Source organism: Schistocerca piceifrons, chromosome 1 (genome assembly GCF_021461385.2).
Source record: "Schistocerca piceifrons isolate TAMUIC-IGC-003096 chromosome 1, iqSchPice1.1, whole genome shotgun sequence".
Lineage (NCBI taxonomy): Eukaryota > Metazoa > Arthropoda > Insecta > Orthoptera > Acrididae > Schistocerca > Schistocerca piceifrons.
The window spans coordinates 400,221,826-400,238,052 of NC_060138.1; the positions used below are offsets into that span (position 1 = coordinate 400,221,826).

At 42.8% G+C, this 16,227-nt stretch overlaps 1 protein-coding gene across 1 annotated transcript in view; it reads right to left on the reverse strand.

The window, feature by feature from the left end:
- The window catches only part of LOC124729173 (transient receptor potential channel pyrexia-like), a 163,994-nt gene that overhangs the window by 80,830 nt on the left and 66,937 nt on the right, over positions 1 to 16,227 (reverse strand). The gene's annotated exons all lie outside the window — the stretch shown is intronic.

Genomic DNA, 16,227 nt, shown 5'->3' on the forward strand with positions numbered 1-16,227 from the left:
AAAGTCTAACTATTACACTAAATTGTAAGTAACTGCAAATAAGTTCTCTGCCTGACGAAAAAACTGAATCAGCGAAAGACATGGTCGGATATAATGTAACTTCATAGACGAACACATCATTAATGGGTGTGTAATTGAATGATTCTCTGTGACAGGTAGAATGGCCACCAGAATGAATTAGTGTTTTTCCCGTTTAGTTTTGTTCCTGGCCTAGTAGGGTATGTAAGGGGCATAGCAGCATCAGATGTTGAATGATCATTGTGAAGGACACGGATGCTGCATACTCGAGCGAGATTGTTATCAGCACGTAACAGAGGTTGAAAGGGGCTTTATTGTTGGTCTCCATTCAACTAGTTGGTCGAATGGGGCAGATACGTGGGGTATTCAAATGTGACAGTGGCTCAATATTGGACTGCATGGGAACATGACGGCAAGCGAACTCGTTGTCAAGGTTCCAGTCGAGTACGTCTCGTCACCACAAGGAATAATTGACGCAGTGTACGCCAAGCACATTGTGAGCCGTTCACAATCGATACAAAGTAATGGACTCCCTGCGACATTCTGAGTCGTCCCGCACCATTCGCCGGAAACTAGCAGCAGCCACAGTAGGGAATAACCGTCCCATGCGGAGCCTACTGTAAACACTAACACACAAATGCCCACGTTTGCCGTGGCCGGCAAGTATGGGCCTTTAACGAATGGATCGTATTGTGTTAACAATGAATCACGATTCTGCACTACCCGGATGACCATCGACGGCGAGTATAGGGGCGACCTACATCTGTATCATACTCCGCAAGCCACTTAATGGTGCGGCGGAGGGTACTTCTGGCACCACTGACTCATCCCTCTACCCTGTTCCATTCGAGAATGACTCGTGGAAAGAATGATTGCCTCTGTATTGGCTCTAATTTCTCTAATTTTCTCGTCGTGGTCATTACACAAGATGTATGTGGGAGGAAGTAATACGTTGTCCGACTATTCCCGGAAATTGCCTTCTTGAAATTTCAATAGAAAACGTCTCCATGATGGGCAGTGCCTCTCTTGTAACGTCTGCCACTGGAGTTTGTTCAGCATCCCTGTAACGCTCTCGCACCGACTAAACGATCCAGTGACGAAACGCGCCGCTCTTCGTAGGATTTTCTGTCTCTCTTCTATCAGTCTTACCTGGTAAGAATCCCATATTGATAAACAATATCATGAATCGGTCGAGCAAGTGCCTTATAAGCCTCTTCCTTCGTGGATGAGTTACATTTCCTTAAGATTCTTCCTATGACTATCCATCTGGCGTCTGCATTTCGTACATTTCTTTTATGTGGTCATTCCACATGAGATCACCCGGGATAGTTATTCCTAAATATTGCACGGTAGATACTGTGTTCAACATTGTAGTGTACTGTTGTGGCTTTCTTTTCCTAATGTTTTCAATCATTCATTTTCGTTCATTCATTCATTTACGTTCACTGTCAACTGCCAAAGGCTGCACCTTTCATCAATCCTCTGCAGTTCATGATGCAAATCGATACAGTCTTCTGACGTTGCTACTTTACCACAGACAACCGCGTCATGTGCGAACAGTCTTAAAGAGCATCCGAAGCCTTCTACTAAATCATTTATATACTTTGTATTCAGTAACGTCCGCAGCTCGTGGTCGTGCGGTAGCGTTCTCACTTCCCGCGCCCGGGTTCCCGGGTTCGATTCCCGGCGGAGTCAGGGATTTTCTCTGCCTCGTGATGACTGGGTGTTGTGTGCTGTCCTTAGGTTAGTTAGGTTAAAGTAGTTCTAAGTTCTAGGGGACTGATGACCATAGATGTTAAGTCCCATCGTGCTCAGAGCCATTTGAACCATTTTTGAACCTATTCAGTAACGGTCCTGTCACACTTCCTTGGTGTACTCGGGAAATTACCTTTACATCTGTAGATTTTGTTTCGTTGTGAGCGACTTGTTGAGTTCTGTCTGCAAGAAAGTGTGGAATCCATTCACAAATCTGGTCCGATACTCGATAAGCTCATATTTTTTCACCCAGCAGCGTTGCGGGAGGGTGTTAAATGCGTTCGTGAAGCCTAGGAGCACTGCATCAACCTGAGCGCCGTTATCTACAGCGCTGTGCATCTCATGGAGGAACAGTGGGAGTTGAGTTTCGCAAGAATTCTGTTTCCGGAATCCATGATGATTTTTATATAGGAGAGTTTCGTTTTCCAAAAACGTCATAAATCTTGAACATAAAACCTATTCCATAATTATACAACAGATTGACGTCAACGATATAGGTGTATAATTGTGTGCATGTGTCCTGCGGCTGTTTTTAAAAACAGGGATGACCTGCGCGTTCATCAAGTCGCTAGGTACCCTTCGTTGTTCACGCGATCTTATAAATTACTACTAGAAGGGGAGCAAGTTCTCTTGCATAACCTTTGTAAAATCTTAAGGGTATCTCATCTTGTCCTACTAAGCGATCGGCTATCCCAATATCTGCCATTTAGACGTTCATATTATGAGTGACAGGAGTAACTATGTTACAATCTTCCGCGGTGAAGCAATTTCGGAAGAACGAATTCAGTATTTCGTCCGTCTCTCTGTTATCTTCCGTTTCGGTGCCATTATGGTCTCAGAGTAAATGAATAGATGATTTCGATTCGCTTACTGATTTTACGTAAGAGCAAAATCTCTTAGGGTTTTTACTCAGATCGATTGTCAAATTCCACTTTCAAAGTCATTGAACACTTCTCTCACTGCTCTCCGTACGCTCCTTTCGCTTCGTTCAGCACCCAGTTGCCAACTGGGTTCTCTTGCATCTGAGATGACGCTCTCTTTGTTTATGGAGCAGTTTTCTAACATGTCTATTAAGCCACGGTGGGTCTTTCCCATGCCTTAAGAAATTGCTCGGAACATACTTGTCTGAAGCATACTGAACGACGCTTATGAATTTTTTTCCATTTGTACTCTACAGCGTCGTCCATATGACTGAATATTTGATGCTGGTTACTCATATACTCCGCAGTTTTTGTACTGTCATTCGTGCTACGCAAAAATATCTTCCTATCTTTCTTAACATTTCTTGTAAAAACTGTAGTCATTGTTGCTATCACAGCCTTATAATCACTGATGCCTGCCTCAGCGTTAACTGGGTTTCTAGGTATGCACTGCAAAGGGAGTATCATCTTCAATACACACATCTGTAACTACATTTACACTTTGGAAATCAGTACATAAAATTTGCTAGGACGACCGATTTATTGTAACTTATGGAAATTTCTTCCTTTTGCCTTCTCGAGTGATGCATGATGATAATTCTTGCGTAAATGCCCATGTGCATGCTGTTATCGCTATAAATTTGCTTTCGTGGTCTCCATGGCTGAGACACAAAGGGTTCAAATGGTTCTGAGCACTATGGGACTTAACATCTGAGGTCATCAGTCCCCTAGAATTTAGACCTACTTAAACCTAACTAACCTAAGGACATCATACACTTCCATGCCCGAGGCAGGATTCAAACCTGCGACCGTAGCGGTCGCGCGGTTCCAGGCTGAAGCGCCTAGAACCGCTCGGCCACACCGGCCGGCGACACAAAGGGAACAACGGAATATTCCAGGAGGTTTTCTCAGGATACCGCTTACTTTCCTTTGAGAGTCTGCCATTTGAAATTTTTCGGGGTTCCTGCCATATCAGTTAAACAGGTCTGTGACCATTAACACTGCTTTTCTTGTACAAGGTCTTTATTACTCTGTTGACACGACTTGATATGGACCGCCCACTCTTGAGCAGTACTCTAGTCTGAGTTAAATGAAATTATAGATGGTTTCTTGCATAAATAATCTACATTTCTCAACATGCATATAGTAAATTGAAGGTTGCCTTGCTTGGCTCACTGAATCTATGTAATGGTTACACTACACGTGTTGCAGCCTCCGCAGACTGTATGAGATGAGTTACTCGAGATGCTGGTTCTTAATTGTAGTCAAACGCTGCTACATATTTACGTTTCGTCAACCCCAAAACTTTACGTAGTTTTATATCAAAAGGTAGTTGCTAGTGCGTGACACACCCACATTTTTTTTTGTCAAGATAGGATATCACTAAGATTTGTATCCGTTGACACTTTATCGTAGATAACAGCGTTATGTTCTAAAATCCAGAAATTGCAACTCATACCATTCGCTAGGCATCAATATCCAGCGTGATTTCTTCTACGTGTTCGGAAAATCAGGTGACGTACGGATAATGAGAAAAGAAATCAAGAAGTTATGTACCATTTTTCCCGCAAACTAATATTTATGGAGACATCGCTACCTTTCTCGATAGTAAATCGGGAGGACATAGAACTAAATAATTCACATGTTACGTAAAATTACCAAATTCTAAAGATTTCATGTAGTTTCTACCTGTAAACGAAACAAGTTGGTCGCAAAAATTGAGAAAAAACATGAGGAATGAACCAAGAAAAAGGGATCGTAACTTTGAAAACACCGTACTTTCTGCGGCCTGGTCGACGGGCTACTTGGCGCATGTCGTCGAGGGGATGTGGTATCATTTCCCTCTTCTGTCTGCCACAGACAGTATATAATCAAAAGTATCCAGACACTTATTAGTTGTGGTATCACGTTGTTGTTGTTGTTGTTGTTGTTGTTGTTGTGGTCTTCAGTCCTGAGATTGGTTTAATGCAGCTCTCCATGCTACTCTATCCTGTGGAAGCTCCTTCATCTCCCAGTACCTACTGCAGCCTACATCCTTCTGAATCTGCTTAGTGTATCCATCTCTTGGTCTCCCTCTACGATTTTTACCCTCTACGCTGCCCTCCAATGCTAACTTGGTGATCCCTTGATGCCTCAGAACATATCCTACCAACCGATCCCTTCTTCTAGTCAAGTTGTGCCACAAACTTCTCTTCTCCCCAATCCTATTCAATACCTCCTCATTAGTTACGCGATCTACCCACCTTATCTTCAGCATTCTTCTGTAGCACCACATTTCAAAAGCTTCTATTCTCTTCTTGTCCATACTATTTATCGTCCATGTTTCACTTCCATACATGGCTACACTCCATACAAATACTTTCAGAAACGACTTCCTGACCCTTAAATCTATATTCGATGTTAACAAATTTCTCTTCTTCAGAAACGCTTTCCTTGCCATTGCCAGTCTACATTTTATATCCTCTCTACTTCGACCACCATCAGTTATTTTGCTCCCCAAATAGCAAAACTCCTTTACTACTTTAAGTGTCTCATTTCCTAATCTAATTCCCTCAGCATCACCCGACTTAATTCGACTACATTCCAGTATCCTCGTTTTGCTTTTGTTGATGTTCATCTTATATCCTCCTTTCAAGACACTGTCCATTCCGTTCAACTGCTCTTCCAAGTCCTTTGCCGTCTCTGACAGAATTACAATGTCATCGGCGAACCTCAAACTTTTTGTTTCTTCTCCCTGGATTTTAATACCTACTCCAAATTTTTTTTTTTGTTTCCTTTGCTGCTTTCTCAATATACAGATTGAATAACATTGGGGAGAGGCTACAACCCTGTCTCACTCCCTTCCCAACCACTGCTTCCCTTTCATGCCCCTCGACTGTTATAACTGCCATCTGGTTTCTGTACTAATTGTAAATAGCCTTTCGCTCCCTATATGTTACCCCTGCCACCTTTAAAATTTGAAAGAGAGTATTCCAGTCAACATTGTCAACAGAAAAGTTGACAGTGGGATTGCAAGTTTCCGTCCGACTCTAATGGCAGTCGTGCGGGTTCTGTCGTATCCAGTGGTGTGCGCCCACTAAGCCACGCCTCCGGTGGCGTTGGTCTATGAACGCCCTCTGCCACCGCATTGTAGGATGGCCGCCCTCTGGGGAGTGTCTCCCGACAGTACGCACTTGGCTGTTTTGACGTTTACTGACCGGAAGTTGGTCTCACGTGACGAGGCATCCTGTTCGAAGACGCCATTCATGTTGATGTTTATTGCGCTGATAACCAATGTTTACACAGACACAGTAAAATTGGCTTCACTTCTATAAAGAATGATAACACACAAAGTTTAGTTCCAAGACACAGGGACTGCTTGGGATTATGGGAGTAACTTTCTGAGTAGTATGTGATCCGTTTACACTTAATTCTTCTTTCTGTTTGTCACAGAAAAGATTATTTCACAGGAATATTGGCGACTCTCTGGAATAAAAAAACGATACATAACAGTATTTTTGGGCCATGTAGCATTATCCATTACGTTATATCTAAGCTCAGAGTAAACACTTTAAAGCTTTTCAGCTGTCAAGTTGTTATGTTTAGGGAAGTTTTTTTTTGTTTTGCTGGAAGCTAATGACGTTTTATAGAGTTGTACAAATTATGACTCTGTTCAGGTGTAGTCATGATCTTTTTTCACCATACAGCATTCCTTGTGCAGGTTCTCAACAGGGCTGGAACTATACTATGGCTACTTAAAAGCCGCTTTTCGTCGTCCAAAATATTAAAAATACTTGATATTCCCCGGTTTGGTCACCCTACATGTGAATGCGAAATAAACCGAGGTAGCAAACTTAGGAGCAGTATAGCCTTGTGCTAACTTTTTAACCACATTTGTTTTCCATAATTAACGCACATTTCGTTATAACAACTAAGATCCACAGAAAAAAAAACGACACTAATCGACTGAATATTTCGGCGTATCTGTACGCACATATATGAATTACGTAAATTTCAATATGGGCCTACTGCGGAACTTTTACACTATTCTGTTTATTGAACATGAAGGACTAAAACATAAGATAGAAATTACTTCAAGCTTAACTCATTCCTTCAGTCTTCACGGGTGCAACTGTATGAAAACCGTCCTCGCAGCCAAGTGTTTACTGAAGGGACAGTCACGTAACTTCCGGCAGCCAAACGTCAAAACAGCCAAGTGCGTACTGTCGGGAGACGCTCCCTGGCCGCCGGCAGCCACTCAGCCCACTTGCACTTGGAGCTTCGTCGCTACGACACCATCGGTTGCTATTGTATGAGCTGGACTCCAATTCTTGCCTTTTATTTGTAATGAGTCTTTGTATGCTTGGAGACATAAAGTTAAGTAAATCTTCGGTTTGTTGTCTTAACTTGTTCGCCAATCATTTCTGCTCCTGCGCATCTTTCCTACGACGGCAGTTGCCGCACCGCTCAGTAGCCCACCTCTCCTTACCGTTGTGTACGAAGCTGTACACAACAATTAGTGTCCACCCTTCGCCTTAACGACGGTTTAATTATGCTGGGGACAATCCCATTGAATGTCTATGGCTGAACGTCAGTCTGTTCTTCATCAGGAGTCGAAACCAGAGAAGGTGGTGACGCTGGAGACTGGGATCTGGAGTGAAGTCGATGTTCCAGCTCATCCCAAAAATGTTTCGTTGGGTTCAAGTTGTTACTCTGGGCAAGCCAGTCATTTTCAGGAATGTTATTGTTCACAAACCGTTGCTTCACAGATGCTGCTTTATGACAGGTGGCACTGTCATGCAGATTCAAACAATTATCGTCTGCAAACTGTCCCTCTACTGTATAAAGTACACAATGCTGTAAAAAGTGTTCATATCCATATACATATAGCATTTTCTGAAGGGCAGTAAGGGAACCACAGCTTAACCCCCAAACCGTAACATCATCTCCTCTCTACATCACTGTTGACACTACAAATGATGTCAAGTAACGTTCTCCAGGTATTCGCCATACCCAAACGCTTCTGTGGGATAGCTAAGGGGTATAGCGTGAGTCATCAGTCTAGATCACTCATTTCCAGTCATCATCTGTATAGTGGAGTCGCCGCTTAAAACCACCATAGGTGTCACTTAGCACTGACTACAGAAATGTGTTGTGCATGAGGAGCTGCTCGGCCATAGTGCCCCATTCCTTTGTTTCCTATGCACAGTCATTCTGCAAACTGGACTAGGCATAGCACTTTGGATCTCACGATTGATTCCTTCCGCTGATTTCATGCAATTTTTTTACAACCACCCTCTGCAATGCTTGGCTGTCCCAGTCCGTCAGTAAATGAGGTCCGCCTACTCTTGGTTTAGCTGTGGTTGTTCCTTCGAGTTTCGACTTGCGAATCGCATCACCAAAAGTGGAGTGCTTTAGGAGAGTTGAAATGTCCCTAATGGATTTGTCACTCAGGTGACATCCTATGACCAGCCCACGTTCCAAGTCACTGAGCTCTGCTGACCGATCCATTCTGCTGTTGCTGCTCCTCTACTGACAACACAGTATTCCTCGCCTTCTTTTACACTGGTGGGATCGCATTGCATAGGAGAGCCCAGAGACTTTTGATCAGCTACTGTTTTGTAAACACGAATTGGGAGTCTGCTTTGCGTTCCCTTGTCCTGAAATCAGTGTGTGGTTACTTCTGGTCTCAGGTGGTTTCTAATGGGCTTTCCCGTAAACAAGGAATTTTGAGTTTAAGAGATGGCTAAACCATTTCACTGATGTGATTGCTGGCTGCCTGAAGATAAAACTAGAGCGGCCTGAGATCGAAAATCTATGCTGTTGAATGCATGTTTACTGAAGACATACGTAGGTAACTCTCTCTCTCTCTCTCTTTCTCTCTCTGTGTGTGTGTGTGTGTGTGTGTGTGTGTGTGTGTGTGAGAGAGAGAGAGAGAGAGAGAGAGAGAGAGAGAGAGAGAGAGAGAGAAAATATGACCGCTATCTATGGTGCTAAAAGTAAGACTGTTAACATATTCCAGACAAATTCACCTGCAATTTTTGCAACGTAGGGACCCTGATGTCGGAGGAACATCATGAAAGAGCTCATACGATCCGTTTGGTACTTTCACTCCAAAGCTTAACAGAGAGAATGGCTTGCTTGTAGTCGTTCTTCATCTGCAGCCCATCCTTCTTGACAGGCTAGTCCATATTTATTTGTGTTACAGCCATAGGAGTCCACAGAGGGACGCAAGAGGGCATTTGCACCCAGGCACCCGCCCTGGAATCTGGATAAAAATGTTTTTATTCATTGTAGAATTCTCATTTACTGCAAGAAGTGAGTGGATAACCGTCAATTCTCTGTAAGAAGTTTTTATTGTCACCTGTTAAATTTAGTTCTTGTGGCACGACACTTCTCGGAATTGACCAATCCAGTTATATAAAAACGGCAGTTTTAGAGACATATATTGTTATTAATGCGTTTCCTTGTTATAACTGTGTAAGACTTACTGATGAAAGCTGTTATACTAGTGGCTGAATGACGTGGCACATCCACAATCTTCCGGCATTGGTTACGTGTGACTCTTCACCAGTTGTGTAAGGCGAGCTATTTGGAAGTTTAATGTGGCACTTCTAGCCTGATTGAAACCGCACACAAGCATGTGGGAGAGAGGCCCAGTGACTGGACGCGCTATTTCTGAAAGCGATCAGCGCGCTGATAGCCGTTCGCCGTTGCTGCGCCAGCTGCGGAGGAGTTGCGTCTTGGGCGCTGCATTGCATTTTTCCAGCACAGAAGTTTAATCTGGAAATCAGCAGCATTCTCAGAAACACACAAAACCCGACATTCCATATAGCGGTCGGATTTCTGGTTTACTTGTTGTAAATGTTGTTTTACCTTGCCTCATTCCAGGAGTTTCTCTTTCTGTTGTCGTATTGACAAGGTATGATGATTGGTTAGCCTTGGAGACGAAATAGTGAAAGCAGCAGGGGGCCATATAGGCATTAAGACAAAGCATAATAGAAATCCTGCAGTAATGCAATTGAATCTTTCTTTTGCTTATGCCTTTATCCCGCTGGTCGCAGGGTCGGCATGGTTAGGTACGGATTTGGCAAGGTTAATGTTAAGGGGTGGCCAGATGCCCTTCCTGCCGCCATCCTGTACCCCTGGGACAGATTTAGTGTACCCCAGCTGTCTGCGTCTAGTGTAATCCATGGACAGTGCGAACATCTTGAGATGTCCGCGAGTCATGTAATTGAGGCGGGACGTGGGGACCAGCCCAGTATTCATTTAGGGGGATGTGGAGAACCGCGTAAAAACCACATCTAGGCTGGCCGGCACACCGTCCCTCGTCGTTAATCTGCTGGGCGGATTCGACCCAGGGCTGGCGCGCCTACCCGAGTCCAGGAAGCAGCGCATTAGCGCTCTCGGCTAACCTGGCGGGTCAATAATCCAACTAAATCTAATTGGCTAAAGGAGAAAATATGAAAATGCAGCAGATGAAGCAGGCCAAAGAGAATCCAAAAAATGTGATTGACAGTAAGTGTAAAACAGCTGATCGGCAATGGCTGGAGAACCAATGCAAGTCTGTAGAAGAATGCACAAGTAGGGGAACGATAGTTGCTACCTGTAGGAAAATTAGAGAGACCTTTGGAGAAAAGAGAAGCGGCTGTACGAGTATCAAGAATGCAGACAGGAAGCTAGTACGAAGCAAAGAACGGAAAGCTGAAAGGTGGAAAGAATAAGTAGAGGGACCGCAGGGCGATCTTACTAAATGGGAACAAACTGCGGGAAACGATTCCTGGGAGGATAAAAGAGCAAAAAAGGGTCATATGGACATATGGTCGAAAATGCGTCCCAGTGTAGGTAGATGCATAAACTGGAAAATGGAGGAAGAATAAATTTGACCGAGCAGTTTTCAGTGATAGAAAGAACACACCAGGCAATTAGGAATGTTCTCTGTTGTTTTAGCTCCACGGTCAACAGAGCAGAAATGTCTATGACGGCGGTGCGCTCACACGTCGGTACTAGGCTTCCCTCTAGTGCTACGCACGGATGATACCGGTACTTTAGTTCTCAATAACCGCTATTTTTCGATACTTGTTTGGTTTCGGCTATAATATTTTTTAAATTTTTTTACTAATAACCGAGTAGAAAAACGAAATGTCATTTAGCCATTTCTAAATCAACGTTTTCTTTTCTTTTTTTTTTTTTTTTTTAAGGGAATAATTTTTATTCGTAAAATTTGCATTGGTTTAAAATATTGCATTCTTGCAGAAAATTGGAAAAGCAATCAGTGCTATTTGCCGAGAGAAACGAGCAACAACCACGTGACATAAGAACTCCGAATTAGTGAAGCTGAATTAGGGTTTAGTTTCGCCGTTCTGGCTTCGGACGGGCTTAGCACAGCTCTTCAGACCTTTGTCGGTATTGCAGATCCTGAAGCTGCTATTTCTCAATCAATATCTCCTAGATTGGCATCAGGGGGCTGAGTGAACCTCTTTTCAGTCCTCCCAGCAACGAAAACCTCCCAGCAGTACCGGGAATTGAAGCCGGGTCCTCCACAAGGCAACAATTCACGGAAACCACTCAGCTGAAGACGCGGACAGTGATGGTTTACTAGTCTTATTTTTTATCAGACGTAATCCAACGTATTTGTCCGCCCACCAATTGTAAAGTTCTTTGATTTGAAGTTAAGATAGGTTAAGGATCGTCCCATGGATACTTGTTTCGCTGTTCCGGTCATACTGTCTCTCTGTGTATTACTAGTAACGTCTCTTTTAACGTTAGGAGCTTTTTTGGGGGCGGAAGAGGGCGTACAGGCTGGAATTACTGACTATGAAATTATTATCCGTAAAGCAGTTATAAAAATTTTTTATAATCATTTTTCGACATAGTCTACTTGCGTTTCAGTGCACTTGGGCCATCGTTGTACAAGCTTCCTGATACCCTCATTTGAAGGTTCTCGGTTGAGCTGCGAGCCAGGAATGCACCACTTTTCTCACTGCTTCGTCCGAGGCAAATCGACGGCCCCCTAGCCGGCCGAAGTGGCCGTGCGGTTAAAGGCGCTGCAGTCTGGAACCGCAAGACCGCTACGGTCGCAGGTTCGAATCCTGCCTCGGGCATGGATGTTTGTGATGTCCTTAGGTTAGTTAGGTTTAACTAGCTCTAAGTTCTAGGGGACTAATGACCTCAGCAGTTGAGTCCCATAGTGCTCAGAGCCATTTTTTTGACGGCCCCTAATGCCTGTTTGAGGGGACCAAACAAGTGATAGTCGAAGGGGAAAGATCGAGATTATATGGAGGATGATCCAGTACTTCAAATTTGAGTTTCTGGAGCGTTTCAGCAGTGTGGGCAGCAGTATGCGTATGGCCATTTTCGTGCAACAACACAACACCTTTTGAAAGCAATCCTCGGCATTTGCTTCGATTTGCAGGCCTTAGCGTGGCAGTAAGCGTTTCACTGTAACGTACACTGTTCATTGTTGTGCCCCCTTTCCCTGTAAAGTTCCAGTACTGGACCATGTACTTCCCAAAAAACCGTAAGCATCAGTTTTCCTGTGGACGGTTGGGTCTTGAACTTTTTCCTGACGGCGAATCTGGATGTTTCCATTCCGTATTCTGCCGTTTACTCTCCGGCACGTAATGATGGATCCATGTTTCGTCACCAGTAATGATCCTGTCTAAGAAGTTGTCCCCTTCGTTACCATACCGATCCAAATGTTTTTTGCAGATGTCCAAGCGTGTTTGTTCATGCAACTTTGTGAGTTGTTTTGTTACCCATCTTGCACAGACTTCATAAAACCAAAGTCTGTTGTGGATTATTTCGTAGGCAGAGCCGTGACTATTTTTCAGACTATGTGCCACTTCTTCAATAGTTAATCGTCTGTCTAAGGGGATCATTTCAAGTGAACGCTCAATGGTTTCTTCATTTGTGGCGGTAAACGGTCACCCGGCTGCTTCATCGTGTGTAACACTTGTGCGACCATTTCGGAATTTTTCAATCCATTCGTAGGCAATCCGTTGTGGCAAAACACTGATCCCGTACTTTACCGAAAGTTTTCGATGAATTTCGGCCCCTAATACGCCTTCTTACCACAAAAAAAAGCGGATCACTGAAAGTTGCTCTTCTTTGGTGCAAATAGACAGCGGAGCAGCCATGATTAACAGTTCGGCAGCGATAACGAAACTAACCTAGCAGCTTGAAAATTGCAAAGATATAACAAAAAATAAACAAAGCATGCGTCATCAACGTAAAACGTCAGTACTACCAAAATAAACAAAAATATAACTAAATTGCGGATAATAATTGACTTACCCTCGTATTTAGTAGCTACGTACCCAAAGCCCCTGAAAGATGCAGGTTACTGAGATGAGCACCCTCAAAACACCATTGTTAGAATACACTGTTGATCATCAGACTCAAAACCCATTTAGTACTGCGGTCTTTGTACAGGAGGTGTAATTTATCGTCTGTTATCTTACTGTATACTATGTATTGTAAAACTGTCACATGACAAAATGCGGAGGAGGAGATTAGTGTTTAGCGTCCCGTCGACAGCGAGATCATTAGAGACGTGCCCTTTCAAAGGAACCATCCCGGCATTTGCCTGAAGCGATTTAGGGATATCACGGAAAAACTAAATCAGGATGGCTAGACGCGTGCTTGAAGTATCGTCCTCCTGAATGCGAGTCCAGTGTGCTAACCACCAAAGTCGAGACGAGTCAAGACACACTATAGCCTGGTCAGCAGCGAGTAAGAGAGGGAAAAAACATTAATTTAAGGGCGAGTGGCAAAAGTACTCATACGCAAAATTAGAAGCCTACACCTCGCTCGGTTGACAAAATGCATGATTATTTTCGTTTTCAATTTGATTTGGAGCATTTTGATTTAGTTTCCTATTATATTCTCTGTTTTACACAGAGCAAAGTCATGCAGATGTATGCTAATGTGAAACAAGCAAAATGTGAAAAAGAGAAAATGAAAAGGGAAAAGTTTGGTCTTGTAATGAGGATCGAATCAGGAACCAAAGAGAGACCTGTTTTCCAGATCTCTGTGGTATTTTTTCCCCAAACTTTACCTCGAAGAATTTAGGATTCTTTGTGTTGTTCTTACTTTATTTGGAAGTAATACCGACGTTTTTCTTAGTTAAATGCAAATAAAATTGTATTACTAAAAATTTCTTATGTCAGAATTTAAAAGATATGTTAACTGTATGAATTAAAAGAAGAGCAAGTGATAAAAACATTTTCGACAGATAAAAATCGTATTACAGTGTTGTTTCTGTCTTATATTTGTGCTTATGCCGTATTAATTTATATGACACACAAGACGCCCACGTGATTTATCTTCTTATCTTCTTGTTTTTCCTTTTTTTGTGCCTAATCCTTTCTGGCGGCGCCGGGTTTGGTTGTCATTGCTTCAATTTTGTTACGGTTCTTAGTATTTCGACTTTGTTATTGTAACTAACCTATTTTTCTTATCCTACTCTTCACTTTACTTCGTGCTAATCTGTGCTGTTCCACATTTTCAATTGTTTTGTTCTGTCTCTATAAGATATTTCAAGCTTTCTTTCCAAGTGGGGCCATCTACCATAATGTAACTTTGGAAACTTTTTCTTTAATTATAGGCTAGAATGTGAAAGAGTAATCATTTACGAAGCAAGTTTTTTGTGTAATCTGAGTCTTCTATGCATCGGAGACTTTGTATGCTTGGCGTAAAGAACAAAAAGAACAACGAATTCATTCCATCTATGTGTTTTCTTTCTTCTTCGCCGCTCTGTATAGCCGCGCGGTCTAGGGCGCCTTGCCACAGTTCTCGCCCCCCCCCCCCCCCACCCCACCCCACCCTATTAGGTAGATTAAGTTGTGTGTAAGCCTAGGGACGATGACCTCAGCAGTTCGGTCCCATAGGAACTTACTACTTACTAGGATTCTTCATGTTTTTCTTTTACTTCGCGGCAGTAACGCGATCTATAATCCAAAGTGTTATTTCCTGGCCTCCTGACCTTTACAATTTTTTACTCGAGTTTACAGAGTTTTTGTTTTGTTTCTTAAAATTTAACACACAAATTAAACCACAAACATAAAACTTTGATGTGGCTCATCCTTTGAAAACGGAAATGAAATCAAACTTCGTAATATTTTGAGTTAGCGGTGCCCCATAAGATGAAGATAAGTCATTCATCTCTATGTAACCATAGAGATGAATGACTTATCTTGCTACAAGTTTCGAACTTGAATGATCATCCCGAGGCACTTAAGCCTTCATCTGTGCAACAGTGTGAGCAAACAATCACGGCGTCAGAAATGACCGGTCTGTGTCGGATCATTTAACATAAGTTCAAATCTGCTTGAAAATACTTATTACTTCTCGATATTAACATTTATAAAAGACATGACCTGCATTAACATTCCTTTCGTCTAATAAGTTACTGATGTCGTCAAAAAGCAAGATGAAAATGAGCCAGCAGCATCACCTGGGCAAATGTTCGACATGCGAAGTCTATTCAGGGTGGATCACCCAATACTTACACCGCAAATATTACGGAAATGGAAAGTGCTATTGATGTGTGGTTTCCACAGAATGGACTGGTTGTCAGGGGCTTGTCTTGTTAGCCAGTCATCAGATTGTAATAATCTTTGAAAGTGTGTTTTTTGTGCAAACACACACTTTTTAAACACAACAATGCGTATTGACATTAACAGACTCGAAGTAGGGTAACTTAGAATGTCAGTGGTGTCTGTTCGTAGGATTCTAGAGCTAGTCGTTTACGAGATATCGCATTGTGCAAAGTTTTCACATTGACACTTGTTTGTGTCGTTCAACCTGTTTAGTTGCTAGACACGATGTTGTTACGTTTGCTTACAGTGTGCTTGTGTGTTCTTTGAATGTATTGCGGTTTGGTAGTCAGTTAGTTTGTGACAGCCCAAGTAGTAAATCGTGAATGGAAAATGGGATTTACCTACGCGGAAAAAACTGACATGCTCATGGCGTATAGAGAGTGTAAGGTGTATGCGGCAAGATATCCCAAGATGTCAAACTCTTCAAGCATTTACGTGAAAGTGGTAGTGTAACACCTAGACAATGTAACAGAAGGTAACAAGTAACGACAGAAGAGGAGGAAATTAATGTTCTTGCTGCTGTTGAGTTGACCCTCACGTTAGCCCCCGCGCAATTACACGAGAAAGTGTCATGAGTTAGGCAAGCGTCATCCCTATCACATCTCTCTCCGTCAAGAGCTGTATGGAAACGATTGTGAAAATCGTGTTAACTTCTGTACATTGGCATTAAGACGAGATACTCCAGATGTATAATGTATCTTGTTTAGTGATGAAGCCACATTTACCAATCACGAGACTAGGAAGAACCTGTGGTACCAATATAATGGCTATTCAGCCCATAGTGCACGAAGTCCTACAGCATGTCTTCACAATTGTTTCCAAGTCGTTGGATTGGGAGCAGAGGATCTGTATCGTGGCCGGCCCATTCTCCAGATTTGACGCCTGGGGTTTTTCTTCTGTGGGGCAAGCTGAAAGACCTTACAAAGTACACTCGATAATACACAATGACGTAT